Source organism: Ascaphus truei, chromosome 2, assembly GCF_040206685.1.
Source record: "Ascaphus truei isolate aAscTru1 chromosome 2, aAscTru1.hap1, whole genome shotgun sequence".
Classification (NCBI taxonomy): domain Eukaryota; kingdom Metazoa; phylum Chordata; class Amphibia; order Anura; family Ascaphidae; genus Ascaphus; species Ascaphus truei.
In genome coordinates, this window is record NC_134484.1 from 377,685,067 (window position 1) to 377,701,677 (window position 16,611).

Genomic DNA, 16,611 nt, shown 5'->3' on the forward strand with positions numbered 1-16,611 from the left:
ACACTGTCTTTATACCCCAAATTACATGCACTCCGTATCCCACAAAGTGTAATGCAATATAGCTAACAAATTTGCAAGTGTATTATGTTGAGCTGGGTCTAGAACATATAGGTACCCCAAGGAAATAGGTGTAGATCTTGGTAATATGTTTAAAAATATAGCTTTAATAATTCACAATAAAATAAGGGGAAGTAAAACATTTGAGATACGTGTCTTTGCTGTGAAGGGTATTGTTACCGATAGGCTAGGAGCAAAGATGTTCATATGAGGGAGAATGGCAACAGGTTGTGACTCCTCGTGTAGTTATTGTTACTTAGCTTAATAACATTTTGCACGTAAATAGTGTATTATCAAGTGCACAGAGTCCGTCAGTGTTAGTATTTCTGTTGAAGCTTATTTATAGCTGTAGCGTGTGAACTACTGATTGGGCAGTATTAGTTACGCTGTATCTTCAGAGTCTATAAGTATTGTAACAACATTGTGTCCATGTGAGGATACACTGTTGCAAGCATGTAGTCCTGAAATGTGTCACTTCCTCTCTCACAGATGGAGCCAGTCATGAATAGATTGTGGCTCGTCAAACGGCACTAAAGCTACGTCCATACAGGGGCAGACCGTGCTTGAGCGATCAGACTGCCTGAAGGCAGTGATCACTTCTATACAGCAATGCGTGCGCGCGGAAGCAGGAGGGGGCACGCGATGCGCCTGAAATCAGTCAAAACTGATTTCTCGCACAATAAGGCGGTCACGTGAGCGGTTTTTCCAATGAGGGTGAACCAGCTCCGTGACGTCACTGGCCCACCCATAGACACGCCCCCAGATGGCGCGCGTACTAAGGCCAGGGAAAGCACCTGCTTTCCCTCAGCATCCGCGCGCCTCCGCACGGCTGCAGTGTCTGTGGACGCAGCCTTAGATATAGGCATAGATAGTGCTAGAATATGGATACCATGGGTCTTGTACTTAGCAATTCGTACCGTTAAGCAAATGACAGTATCTAATAGACAGTGCTTTGCTCGGTATCCTAAGTAATTATAGCTAGTGTGATTCTGAGGTTTTTGGAACCTTAGCCGGAAAAAAGATGGACGTCGGTTTACTAAGATGGATTACCCATTGTATTAGTAGTGTCACTGTTTTTCAGTTGTTCTGTCACAGAGTATGTAACATGGTTAGTATGGCGTTCCAGTTGGTGGTTGTTACTTTAATTGTGATCCGAGGTAGTGGTTGATCGTGGCGTGTGCCACAGGCTGTGAGCAGACGACCCGATGTACAGGCTCCGGTCCGGCTGACAGTATGGAGGTGGCTCTTGACCGGGCGCTGTTCCCAGGATGATTAATGCAGGTGAGTATAGTTGCAGCACTCCCCTCTGTAACTCCAGGAACCCATAATGACGGTCAGGACACAGATGGACGCCGCATTGCTGAAACCGGTGAGTGAGCTCCCAGGTGTTCGTTTTTTCTTGGTGTGTGCCACAGGCTGTAAGCAGGCAACCCGGTGTGCTGACTCCGGTCCGGCTGACAGTATGGAGGTAGCTCTTGCATGGGGGCTGTTCCCAGGATAGTTGGTGCAGGCGCATCCGGTGGCAGCACTCACTTTGATGAGCCAGAAAACCGGGACAAAGACGGATGCCGCAATCAGTGGTTTTGCAGTCCAGGGGATTGATAAGTATCCAAATCTTTTGGAGCAGGTGGTGGCTTGTGGCGGGATGGTCTTAGTCAAAGGTTGAAGTGGCAGCAGATGTAGGGATGATCCTTGATCGGTATACATGTCCGTAACCATCTGATACATTGCTGAAACTGGTGAATGAATAAAGTCTGTTTGGAGGGGGGTGATTTTCGAAGTGGCTCCCTCAGTCATGTAGTCGCAGTTTGGTGTTTAGGACATGAGTGTTTGTATCATAGTGAGAGCAGGTCTCAGTATGGTTGGTTGTGTCCAATGGATACCGAGGACATAAAATCGATTTTACGTGACTGAGGGAGCCACATAGTCATGATCCAGGCTGGGGTCAAGGCAGGTGGCACCGTAGCGATGGTCGGGGTTGTCACCAGGGAAGCCAAAGCAACAGGGAAGGCTTCAGCAACAGGGTAGGCAGGGTAGACCTCAAGAAGCAGGATAGGCCTCAGGAAACAGGATAGGTCTCAGACAAAACAGACGTGACTGAGACAAGCACAGATCACATACGATTACGCTCAACCCCATTCCTGGTGGAAGAGGCTTACCCTAAATAGCAAGGAGAGCCAATAGGTGTAGAAGTAAACAGCAGGAAGCAACAAGGCAAGCTGCAATTTAAGTCCAGGAACAGCTGTAGCCAATCACATAGTCCAGGGAGAGATTTACCAGAATCAAGATTGTAACTACAGCCAAGTATGGGCAGGTTCCAGCAAAACCCTGGAGGGGGATCCTTACAAGGGGTAGGCAAAATATGGTCCGCGGACCACATTCAGCTCACCAATTCAACAACAAAAAAATATAAGCAATTTTAAATATTTTCACAGCCCCTCGATGAGAGTTGTGATGTCAAAGACACAGCCCAGTCAATTATTTTAATTTGAGGTATCACCAAAAATGTGGAGCTCACAGAAGAATTGGATATCAATGCTGTCAATGGAAGGTAGGACAACAGGAGAAGGCTTATTAGAGGCAGTAAATAAGTGCATCTTAAAATTAGAAGTGGGGTGGACAAAATTGATGGGTGTGACCACCGATGGTTGCCCAAATCTGACAGGTAAAAATGTTAGGTTACTAAAAAGACTTCAAGACCAAATAAAATAAACAAAATGCTGAACAGAATATTTTTTTCCTACATTGCATTATACACCAAAAGGTCCTCTGTAAGATTGTTCTAAATCTAAGCTGTGGACCCATTTGCAAAAGTGGTCAACTACATTCAAGTGTCAAGAGGATTTGTAACCCTACTTCAGTCATTTGAATCCACACTGATATTTGGATCATAAGATAAGATGGCTCAGTTTGGGAAAGGTCCTGAAAATAGCGTGGAAACTGAGAGCAGAGATTGTTGTTTTTTTTTTTTGGTCATGAAACAAAAATATTTGGATTTCCAATAGCTGAATCATGTGAATTTTCTCTCTGACTTTGCATTTGCCACTGATAGCATGGACCCATGAACAAACTGCAAGGGAAAGGGTCCCTTGTACATGACTTGTATTGCAGTGTCAAGGCATTTATGACAAAATTACTTATTCTAGCTCATCAGATGGGAAACAACAGTTCGTCCACTTTACAACTTTGCAGCAGATTACAGTTTGTGACGAAAACCTTGATTTACATGCCAAATATTGTTGCCAATTCTAAATTGCTTGAAAATCACCTGTCTTTGGTCTTCTCTCCATTCTCATTTAATGTCGATAAAGCCCTATTTGACCTCCAACTCAAGCGTATTGACCTGCAATGTGATCAATTGATTTTGGAGCTAATCAAGTTAGTGCTGCTTCCCAGTTTTTAATCTTCTATTAATGGTTATACATTCCCCAAATTAAAGGCCATGCCCAAAATATGTGTGTGCTGTTTGGATCAACATACATGTAGGTGAGCAGACATTTTATCTGATGATATCGAACAAATCAAAACTTAGATCTACATTAACCGATGATCACCTTGAAGCAGTACTCAGTATTACAACAATGGCGATGATGTCAAATTTCAATTGTTTGGTCAACGTACATCAGCGCTGTCATTCCGCCAATTGAGTGAGCTTATAACATTCTCATCAATGAAGATAGGATAATTCAAGCCTAAATATTAATCATGCTATATTCTCTATATTCATATATATTCAGCATGTAACTAGTTACAATAAGTAATTTAGTATTAAGTTAGACATTATGTTGGAAAATTATAAGATGCCTCTGCAAAGATAAGAAGTTAAATCAGTCAAAAAGACAGGCAAATGTAGACATGTTTTATGTGATTTAGAAACTTGGTATGTTTAATGTCTGCTGAGTTGAATAGTATATGGTTTTGAGTTTGGAATCAAGGGTTAGTTAAATACTTAGAAAGACAATACAATAGAGTGAGGTCTTAAAAGATAGGGACATAGGATTAACTGTAGTTACTTAGTGACAGAAAAAAGAGGGTGTTCTAAATCAGAGTAAATATTTCTGAAGAAAGAAACAGAGTTCTAACGATTGATGATTAACTAAGAAGATTTTGAGCTGACAGTGAGACAAACAGGTGATTGCTATGTTAAGAAAACATATAAAGAGTGTATCAGGATTGATAGAATTCACAGTTATTTAACACCACCAAGCTAAGAGCAACTAAGGATTCTCCATTCTATAACTAAACTCTATATGCCTGAATGATGTAACCAACTGAAATTATGCTGTGAAAGATGTTTTCTATTGTCTGATTAAATTGAGAAAAGAAACTGAACGTGGACTATTTGATATATATTGAAAGATGGGACATTTATTTGCACCCATCTAATGAGCAAATCTTCAATCGATATGTGAACAGTTGTTCATTGGTTCATTAAGCAAATATTTATTTGCTATTTGATGAGTTATTAAATAACTAACTAAATATTTAATAAATGACTGCTGAATGAGTTGTTTATTTCATAATTTTTTCATTTTTATTTCATTAAATATTATTTAACCAAATTTTATTTTATGCATGTACAAGTGTACATTAGCATTTTCATTCTTTCTATTGAGTGAACTTCTCTCATCCTCATCAATATGTAAATGTATATATTAAATAAAAGTCTGCTCAGTTATTTGTTTTTATTTAGGCTGATTTTCAATTAATGTAAATTATACTGTACATTCTTTATTTCCTGCATGTACAAGTGCAAGACTTGGTCTAAATTAAGTGTGTTGCACCTGAAGCTTACTAAAGCTCAGGAAGTGGCTCCCCAGGCAAAATAATTGCCCACCCAGATCTAAATTATTGCATATAGATGCTATGTGTTAGAATCCATCTTCTAAATTGTCTCTCAGTCTTTCCTACATATTTCATGACACAAATGCATGTTGTAAGGTTGATTACCCCTTGTGTATTTCAGTCAATAAAATGTCTGTATTCAAAAAAATGTAGTCCATCGCCACTTGAGAAACGTTTACTTGGCATGATGTAATCACAGGCTTTGCAATTGTTGCATATAAAGCTGCCGTTTGTGCCCGGTTGTAGCCATTTTTTTTGTGGCAGTGCACCAGGATATCCTTTAGATTTTTGGCTCTTCTCCATACATTATTTGATCATCAAGTAGTATATGCCAATGTTTCATAAGGCTCTTTTGCATGTCCTTCCATTGCCTATTATAAGTGGTTATGCATCTTATTATTTTTGGGGGGTCTGTGGTCACTTTGTCTTTAAGTAGGTCTTGTCTCTGTATTTAATACCTTGTTGTAGGCTATTTTTTTTTTTTTTTTAGATATTTGGAGCTGTATCCCCTTTGAAGGAAACTGGTTCTCATACTGTCTGCCTGTTTTTTTTAATCTGAAATTTGATAACAGTTTATATGGATTCTCAAAAATTATCCCATAAATATTCAACGAATGAATGGATGTGGGTAAGGGCTGTCTGCCTTTAAATAGTTATTGGGGCTGTAGGTTTTCTATAAGTGGTAGTTGTTAGTAATCTGTTGATTTACATATTTGTAAATCTAGGACATTTAAAGATGTGAGATCTGCCTCCATTGTTAATTTGAGGTTGTGATGATTTGAGGAATTCTTCAAATTGATTTTTAGTCCCTTTCCACAGAATAAGTATATCATCTATGTACCTTCTCTGTGAAGACTGTCGTATCGTACCACCATTCCAGATACAGTACATGGTGCCTTAGACTTGTTGGTAAATGTTATTATCAAATAAAAAATTGTTATGTGTGAGTATAAAATTAAAAAGTTCACATTATTATGATTGCTGTGATCCAGGCTTCTTGAGTTGAAAAAATGTTGAACAGCCTTTCTTCCTACATCATGCTGAATATTGGTATAAAGGCACTCCACGTCCAAACTGACCAGAAGGGTATTTTCATCAATGTTAATGCCTTCAATACATTTTAGGACATCTTTTGTATCTTTTACATATAAGAACAGTGAGGTCCCAAATGGACTAAGGACCTCAACAGTGTAAGTGCTGTTTCTCCGTAAGGTTGCCGATTCCGGACACTGTAGGGCACCCTGGTGGTTTCTCTGCATCTTTATGTATCTTTTAATTAGTATTCTGTAGAAATTTGCAATTGTTGGATTTTTAACTGTAAGGAATTGATATTCATCCTTGGAAATGTTTTCATTATCCAGTCCTTGTTTTAAGATACTATTAAGATCTTTCATAAAGCTCACTGTTGGGTCTGTATGAAACACTCAAGTAACTTAAGATTCTCCTTCACATAAAGTAGGGCCCTATTCTACTAGCTCTGAATTGGGACAAATCGCTTCTAAAGTACATTTTAGAAGAGAATTGGCATATTTTGCTATTCTGTAAGCCCTTTTCACGTGTCCAAATCATCCGAAAATTTATTTTTTAAATGCATTTTCATTCTGACAGTGCAAATCTGGGCGGAATGACCAAAATCGCATTTTTGGTAAACTTGCTGTATTGTAGTAGCTCCAAAAAGTGTAAAAGACTAAACTGCTTCTAAAAAAACTCATATTTTTTTTTTTGTTGGAGGAGGAGGATTAGGAGTTCCTAACTTAATAGTATCTCCAGTTGTATATATGTTCCCTGAAACCTCCCTCCAAACAACTTAGGGAGAGATGCCTGTGCTGAAAAATGAACATTCCAGAGGTACCCTGGGAGATATGCTAATGTATGTACAAAGTATATATAGTGTCCTGTAGGAGCTCAAATGTTATGTCCCTTCATATCCATTCACGTATGCAAAGAGGTAACCATGCAGGGGAAATATAAAGATTAACAGTATAATACTAATGTACCAATGTCCATTGAGTTGACGCTTGAATCCCTAGACATATAGGTGAGGGTGTCATCCAATAACCTCTCCTTGGGAAATGCCAATAAGTAAAAAGGTACTCACTGTTAATCCCATGCAGGTCCTCATGCGTGCTACCACATCCAGAGTCCAAGAATGTGAAGAGATATATTGCGTGGTGCACAGTAGCAGCAAGACACAGGTCATGTGGCCATAAAAATATTCTTTATTGTAACTGCATTAAAAAATGGTAGAGTACAACCCTCCTACGCGTTTCGAAACGCGTAGGAGGGTTGTACTCTACCGTTTTTTAATGCAGTTACAATAAAGAATATTTTTATGGCCACATGACCTGTGTCTTGCTGCTACTGTGCACCACGCAATATATCTCTTCGTATATACAAAGTATATTTAAATGAGTCACGCATCCTAAAATATATCGTTTAGAACTTTAGACGAATCAGTCTAAAGGTCCTTTTGATTAAGTGGTTACCAGTGTCAGGGCAATCCGTCTCCATCCTCCTTGAAGAACAGCATCAGGTACAAAAATCTTCTTTCTTTGATCTTCTTTCACCATCTTCTATCTTTATGTACACATTACAATTGAACATTCATAAGCGAGTTCTAGAGCTAAGAATGGCAGAGGCAGAACACTGCACTCCCCCTTAATCAAATCAAAGAAATTGAGCTATATAATGCAAACTTAAATACCTTACAGAGAGATAAAAGTAATCTGGAAATCTGGAAATGCTGAATAACACCTGTTTTGCCAGTTAGCTCTACATCTACTGTATCAGCTAGATATAGGCACTACCTCTAACTTCTGTTTCCCCAAACCCCAAATATTCAACCCTCAGCATGTTACAGGAAGATCACAGGAATAATCAGTGTGTAAAAGCAAGAAAAAAAAATATATATACACACACACACACACACGCACACACACGCACACACACGCACACACACGCACACACGCACACACGCACACACGCACACACGCACACACACACACACACACACACACACACACACACACACACACACACACACACACACACACACACACACACACACACTTTCTATGGATAAATGGGGAGGGGGGGGAATCAGCAAATCTTAATAACCTACTAACTATATACTGTAACTCTCTGGACTTATGACCGAAAACTCTGACAAATGTGGAAAGTTTTAAAAGATATTTTTTATTGTTTGTCCACTTCTACACACAATAATCAGCATATAGCCATTAAAGACATCCCTACTTAATCATGTACTTTAAAAGCATATATAAAGCTTTAGATGACAAGTACTTTTAACAATAACCCAAAATTCAGGGACAAAAAAGTATTTATTGGTATTTAGTCATTATGCTGATCATTGGACATAAGATGAATCACATATAAATAGAGCATATTTTCCGTTCTTCATTAGCGGTTTTCCTTTATTCTCCTTTTTTTTCAAATGTCAATAATTAAAAGTGAAGTTTTATTGATTATATACACTATGTCACAATAAGGAATGCACCCATAACAGGATTCTCTGGGTTTGTTTCTTCGCAAATACTCCTTAAGTATTTTCAGGCTATAAGTCCTATGTGGCACCCTCCTAATAACTCTAATAATAAAATAATTTAAAAAAATTTGGAGCGACACTTTATCTGCATTCAAATTTTTTTTAACACATGCACATAGACAAAGAAATTTCATAAGTGTATAAAACGGTCAAGCAAGTGTTGGGATATATAAAGACTGCTCTCTCAGTTCTTGTCAAATCGATATAATCCACATACAGTACAGGTAATCCACATATACAGTACTCAATGCATCTTTTATTTTAAAATCTTCCTGATGTAGGCAAAAGAATATGCATCTTTTGATTGTATATCCTCTTTGTGTGATGCAGTGACACCACTCTTTTTCAAATGTGATGTGGTTTATTACTTCAATCTTAGAGATATAGGGCCTCATGCAGTAAGCGTTGATAAGGGAATTATCACCATTTTATAGCCAAAATTGGGTTTGAGATTCAGTAAGCGCCGATAAGTGCTTGATTTCGCCAGGTTTCGGAGCCGATTATTTTGTTATGGCCAGTCGGCTGCCGATAAGCCTGTTTTCGCCACTGATCGCCACTTTTTTAAATCGGCTGGATTCAACAAAAAAAAACAGCTTATCGGGCCTGATCGGCACTACGAAATTGAGATGTTATGGCCAATTTCTCCCGCCAACTAAAGTTGGCAGTTTGGAGGGGAGAACGATCGCTAAGGCTGCCGCAACGGCACTTAGAAAAAAAAAACTTCTGTACATCAATGGAGTCAATGGAGCGGGGACGTATAACAGTATAGTACTGTTTACGTTTCATTGCTCACAATACAAACGTCATTTGCATTACAGTGTGGGGGCATTCCCTGCATTGTGTCACAGCTGACGTGTATTATTTGCATAACATTATACTTTTACATGTTTGCAGCATTTGCGGGTCACATTACTCATCATGTGATGATGTGCCAAGGGAAAATACTATACTCAACTCTTAAAGGAGAACCTCACATCATATCACACATTTTACTGAACTGAGCGACAATTATTTACATGATGTTACAAATGACACACATGTCACACATACACCGTATATTCATGTTCCTTTACATTACACAATGCTTGTAATGTGACACGCATCTTTAAACGTTCATGTACATCTGTCTTCTCATGTTTACATATACTTTTGGGTCCTCCCTATTTTCATGACGTCACTTATTGGACGCTCAATCACATTGCATGTTTACATTGTAACCGTAGCATTACAAGCACTTCAACCTAACTTATACACACATGTACAGTAATTCAGCATTGGGACACCTTGTTAACTCATTCTATACCAACTATCCTCCTTACAGAAATGCATGCATATGCACACGACTATTCATTGTTGTCAACATGTCACAATAACATGCCTAATTACACATGTTACACAAAACTTTTCCCACGTCAATCTCAGCCTTTTTGTCAAATTACATGACTGACTGTTGCATTCACAAGTGTTACATGCATTGCACATGCAACTATTTATTTGCAAGCAATGTTTCTACAAAGGTTCACGTCACATCATTGCCAAATATCATCATTCCCTGCAGAATACACACAACAAATACTTATAACAAGAACTGCACACAGCTTGCCACAGAAGTACTTTATTATGTTAATGTAACACCTTGCATTTTACTATGTCACCTGACATCATCACATACCTATTTAAAGGACGCCCATTACCTGATCATTCACAGCTACTCATTTCAAAATGTTGAGATTGTTTAGGAGACGGAGGAACATTCTTTTCTATGACATGCTTGATGATGAAGACAATCATATAGGGCAAGGGAGGGACACACCGAGGGACAGTGACAGGGACAGTCACGCGGATACGACAGAGACAGGGAGAGGGACAGGAGATCAGAGGAGAAGACAGAGGAGACAAGTTGTGCCTCGTCCGCGTCTGTACAGGGAGAGAACCCTGTTAGATGGGATGAGTGAGGAGGAGATTGTAAGTCGCTATCGTTTGAGTTCAGCAGCAATCTTAGCTCTTTATCAGGAGATAAGGGGAGATTTAGATTTTTTCACAGCCAGAGGTCGTGCAGTCCCTGGGCTTGTTAAAATGCTGTGCTCATTACATTATCTTGCTTCCGCGTCATACCAGACAACTGTGGGCATAGTGGGCGGGGTCTCGCAATCTACATTCTCGCGGGCCTTGACCCAGTTTCTCTATGCACTCAATAGACGCGCTAGGAATTATATTCATTTTCCTACAGAGGCGACAGAGTGGCTGGAAGTCAGGACTGGCTTTTATAATATAGCAGGGATACCATGTGTGCTGGGTGCAATCGATTGCACACATGTTGCTTTGATTGCACCTAGTCAGAGTGAGCATGTGTACCGCAATCGGAAGCACTACCATTCACTCAATGTACAGGTGGTATGTGATGCCACGATGAGGATAATGCATGTGGTACCCAAATTCCCTGGTTCCAGTCACGATTTCTCTATCCTGAGGAACTCTTCAGTCTTCCATGCGTTCGAAGAGGGACATTTTGAACATGGTTGGCTGCTGGGTGAGTACACATTTACATGTTCTAACACAAAACACATTTTTATTTAGGAATGTTGGCATTGTACAATTTGATCACTAATGTCAGCTTATGTGTGCTCCATTCATTATAGGTGACTCAGGATACGGAATTAGGCCGTGGCTCTTGACTCCGGTGCTAAACCCTCAAACTGAAGCAGAGGAGAGGTACAATGCAGCCCATATATCTACAAGATCTGTTATAGAGAGGACATTTGGCCTACTCAAGACCAGATTTAGGTGTCTGGACAGAACTGGTGGGGCTCTTCTATACAAGCCTCAAAAAGTGTCTGATATTATACTTGCCTGTTGCATTTTGCACAATGTTGCACTGAGGCACAATGTACAGTCAGACCTAGCTGAGCCTGTGGTAGACGAGCATCCCACCCATGTAGCTGCTGAAAATGAACAAACAGCCAGTGGTGGCCAGACACGCCAGAATCTCATCAATTCATTTTTTTCTTGTAAGTACAAACATATATGTTCCAAGTTCTAGTTTTATACTTACATTATGTTATCTTAACAATAATGTTTTTTTATATACCCTTCTGGTAGGACACAGATGAATATGGGTTGCACACCTTTCTTCTCTCTGCTGTGTGCACAAAGGGATGTGGCACCGGTATGATATTGTTGCACAGGTTATATAATCCCTCTTCAATTTTACTTTAGTTGTGTGTATGTGAATACAACTGGGGTAACAAAGCACTAATATTTTAGCATTGTGTTGTTCCTTATGCTAACACAATACACATATTATGCCCATACTCATTCATGCTTCTAGTATGCTTACATACAATGTTATTGGTGCAGTGTAACATGTACATCCATATGATGTGTACACCAGCCTGATTTACATTTTGAATGTCATGAAATATACATGGTGTTGCACATTTAACACCAAATACACACTTTGCTGTGTTGTTTACGGTACTGAAGATGGCATGTCAATGTTTGCAATTTATATATTGTTCCTTTGCATTATAGGTATATCTCCAGTATGACTGATCATGGTATGTATATTTGCTGACATCTCTCATAAGATGTGCCTACATCAATCTTCCTATAATTATTTGAAGTCAAAACCCAACATATTGGTTTAAACACAAATGTTACATATATGTACTTTCTGTATCATGTATATGCATTTAGCTACTCTTGAGCTTTCATGTGCATTGTATTAGAAAATGATTACTCCCATTTCATCACATTTTATGTATGTTTCCTTATAAATTCCATTCATGTAATATAGAGGTGTTTGGAGACAAGGGGATAACTGTACTTATTTCTTTACTTACGGGAGATCATTCATCACGGATGAAATTGACTGATCATAAAACTCCATGCATGAATGCCTGCAATCACAACAATGCGTACTACATCTTATATTTAGCAATGTTGGTGTTTTGTAATGCTAGGAATTAATAGTCAACATTAATTTAAATTTGTGACATGTGTATGTATAAGTCACACGTGTGTGGATGTGTCCTACATGTACCAAGTGTTAAACTGTTAACAGAGAAGACAAATTTGTCACTAATGTTACTGTCATTTAGCATTTATAATTTACCAATATGACAATGTTGGTAATATTTTTGCAATATAAATCACGTCACTTCATCATTATCATGATGATAATTATCAAGTATTGTCACAATTGTAACGTCAATCACGTGCACATTAGCATAGACACACTTTGTAAGACAACTGTTTGTGTCTGTATCAATTTGTGTAGGATCCATGTATAACACCGACAAATGATAACACCAGCTTTATTATGGTAGCTTATATCATCATATTGACTATACTATGTATTTTTAGAACGTTTAATAAACACAGTAAACTATAGTTAGTTAGGTTAATGAAATATACACAGAAACGTACTTCATTACATGATGTTGATGTCATAATCAGAACATCATGCATTGTAGGGGACCACAACATCTGGCCAATAACATTATTTGCTACAGTCCCAAACCATTTTATCAACATACCCATGTAACAAGAGATTTTTAACAAGAAATGGCTAGTTGGTTGTAAGTGTCCTTTACATTGGGAGAAGGAGTGGCTCAGTGAGTAAAGACACACACTGGCACTGAGATTTTGAAGCAGGGGAGTCTGGTTCAATTCCCGGTGTCGGCTCCTTGTGACCTTGGGCAAGTCACTTTATCTCCCTGTGCCTCAGGCGGCAAAAAATAAATTGTAAGTTCCACGGGCCAGGGACCTCAGCCTGAAAAATGTGTCTGTAAAGCGCTGTGTACAACTAGCAGCGCTATACATGAACATGCTCATATTATAATTATTATTATTATTATTATTGTTACATAGTTTCGACAGTCATACGTTCCATTACACAATAGAATTCACAAATGTGTTAGCAGAGTGGGAATGGTTGTTATATATAAAACACACCATGCCATAAAATGATAGTAGTCATTAAAGAACACTCAATAAAAATTCATGAGGCACTATTTTGCAACATCATTATGTTAATTAAGTGCTTATGCAATATAGGCATAAGGGTATCACATTTTTAATTGTTTGTTAATAAGCGCTGCAAGCAATATAAAATTAGTTCCATATGTAGTATAGTAGTCGGTGGCTCCTCCTCACAATCATCTCATATAAAGGTAGACTCTTCTGAAATCATACATTGATCCGATTGTATCTTCCCCGACATCTCTGAAATACAGCAAACACATGATGGTCAAAGATGGCACCTTACTATATATGTATCCGTGACAACGCATTACACAGCTCTATATGATTGTGTACATACACACGTCACTCACTTATATGTTAGAAGTACAAGTGTACATCAGTATGTAATGTTTCTTTAAATTTGTAGCAGGCATAACTATGTATATGATGTGAACGTTGCCTGTATACTGAAAATTGTGCGCGCACATCTTAGTGTGCGCACGCACTTCACGCTTGGCTGCACTAACTGTTAGCGCATGCGCAAAACAAAGCGTACGTTGTGCGTTCAATACATCTTGAAAATACCATTAAACATAAAATCTTTATTTCAAATACAATGAATACGAAACTACATTCGTTCTAAACGAGTACATCTGTATTCTTTTTAAACAGACGTGTTTGGACAGAAAGGACGGCCGATAACACAATGCGCAAATGCAATACGTGTGACGTCATGTTAAACCAGCGTGAAACGCACGCTAACACTCCTCCCACTCAATTAACATTCGGCTAACGCCCAGTGTACGCCCCCACTGTATGACACACTGCAGTTACCGTTACTATAACAAAACATGACAGCCAATAGGCTTTGAGGCGCGCACGTCGCTTGGGGGCGGGACTTACATCCGTAATCCTTTTTAAGGACGCCTTGGGCCATGACAAGGGTCCCACGTCATACGTGGTGGACCCGCTTTTAAATGTTGTAGATGTAGCATGATAACAAAACAGGTATGTGTTAGAGTTATGGTAAAATGTTGCTAATATGTTTAAAGTGATAGGAAAGTACGTATATTTATTCCGTCAGCAATGTGTACTACTCTTTCAGGTTCTACTATATTGTATTCGGAAACAATTTGTTTGTGATCGCTACATGTTATGCAGTCTGCTATGTTACGCTGTATCCACGCATTGAAAGGGAAAATGGTGGTTAGAAAAAAAAAAAATATTTAAACGCAGAGTCAACTCATAACGGTTGTTATATTTACCATTCTTCTAGAATTAACTCTTCGTCTGGCTGCAACTGGTCGCTCCAGAAATGCAAGGCTTTTTCATCCACGCTTGACCCACCCGCTGAATCCAGTATGACACACATCTCCTCCATGAAGCGCTCATAGGAATCGCCACTGCTTTCTTCAAACAATTGGTCGGGAGGTATGTTCATTTCTTCGGGTACCCATTCCAATGCATTTTCAGCTGAAAGGCTTGGTACATAATCATAGTAGTTATGTTCTTGTACAATGTGGGTTTCAGGAATGGAGGGTGCAGATATTGCAGCAGGTATCGATTCACACGGAACAGTAGTAGCGGATCCATTGCTATTGGCATTAGGAATAAATATGCCTTTAACCACAATATATGTGCCTTCTTTCACGGTGAAATGTTTTTCTTTGGCAATCTTCCAGAAACCATAGTTGTGTTCTAGCTTATCCTGCACACGTTCAAAAAAGTCATTAGTTGATAAAGTGAATGTTATTGAGGAATTAAAATTGCGCGCATGCTGACGGTTTTGGTAATAAGGATATTTTGCTCGAATCAAATCATAGATTTGGCGTGTGCTTGCATGGTGTCCGCAAGTTGATAAAATTGCTTCTGAAATCATGTATTTATAACCTAAATTCGGATTCATAATTGTCACCAATTCATCAGCCATTGCAGAGTAGCACAAAAGATGTGTGCAGGTATCTGTTCTTTGCTCATCAAAATGAAACTGCTCAATGGCTAACAAATTGCTGTGTTTCCTTTTCAAGGTCAACAAAAGTATAAACTGTAACTCCTTATTTCAAACGCCAATTGGATTTCTAGTTATAATTGCTTGAACATTTGTGGTTTGTGATAGCCGAATGTGGGACAAACATGTATCTTTTTTTTATCTCGTTACTGAAAACATTACTACACTTTTCATTCAGTAACATTGAGTTTTCTTGCAAAATAACAAAGAGCGGTGTGTGAAAATAGTGCTTAGACAGCCATATCAGTAAATACACACACCTGCAAAATGAAATGTTTTTTTCCCACATACATTTCTGTGTGTATTTGAAAGTCTGGTTAAGTCCCTGTCTGCATGAGTTTAAATACGTGTGTATCTATATATATATAAATATATCTCTCTCATAAATATATATATATATATAAAGTGTATATTGTACTATATGTATATTGTGTGTATGTGTATGTGTATGTGTATGTGTATATATATATATATATATATATATATATATATATATATATATTATATATAAAAAATTAAAAAAAATTTTTTTTTATATATATATTATATATATATATATATAAAAAAAATGTTTTTTTTTTTTTTTTTAAATATTGCTGGAGTACACACAACATATTGATGGCAGTAAGTAGGCCTTGTATGAAACCTATTTAAATGGTGATAAACATGAGTGAATTAAGTAATAAACATTTGTTTGCACCCAATAATGTTAGAGGCTCACACTTAGTATAGTTGTCAAACATTAGGCCTGTATTATTAAAATAGTGTGTTTTCACAAGGAAGCATGAAGTGTATGTTTTTTGTAAATACATCTATACCAGTTTAGATAGTACTATATATACACACACACACACACACACACACAGTGTGTGTGTGTGTGTGTGTGTGTGTGTGCATATATCAATACATACTACATATATATTAGTATCAATTCAGAGATGTTCTTGAAACAAGAACACATAAATGATTAAAGGACAACATTACAATGGCCACCAAAGGTAAGTAATATTTAACACAAAATCCTGCTGTACAAGAAAGATGTTTGCAGTTAAATAGGTGCTTTTATAATTGCATGAAAATAATATGCACATGCAATGATTACATCAATTAACACACCCAAATGCAATGTTTTGCTGCAAAGTCAATGGCAGCTTCTCTAAACTTAGCAACT

At 38.1% G+C, this 16,611-nt stretch overlaps 1 protein-coding gene across 2 annotated transcripts in view; it reads right to left on the reverse strand.

Annotated features, from left to right (window-relative positions):
* Positions 1 to 16,611, reverse strand: part of TMEM108 (transmembrane protein 108) — a 285,211-nt gene that overhangs the window by 248,175 nt on the left and 20,425 nt on the right. The gene's annotated exons all lie outside the window — the stretch shown is intronic.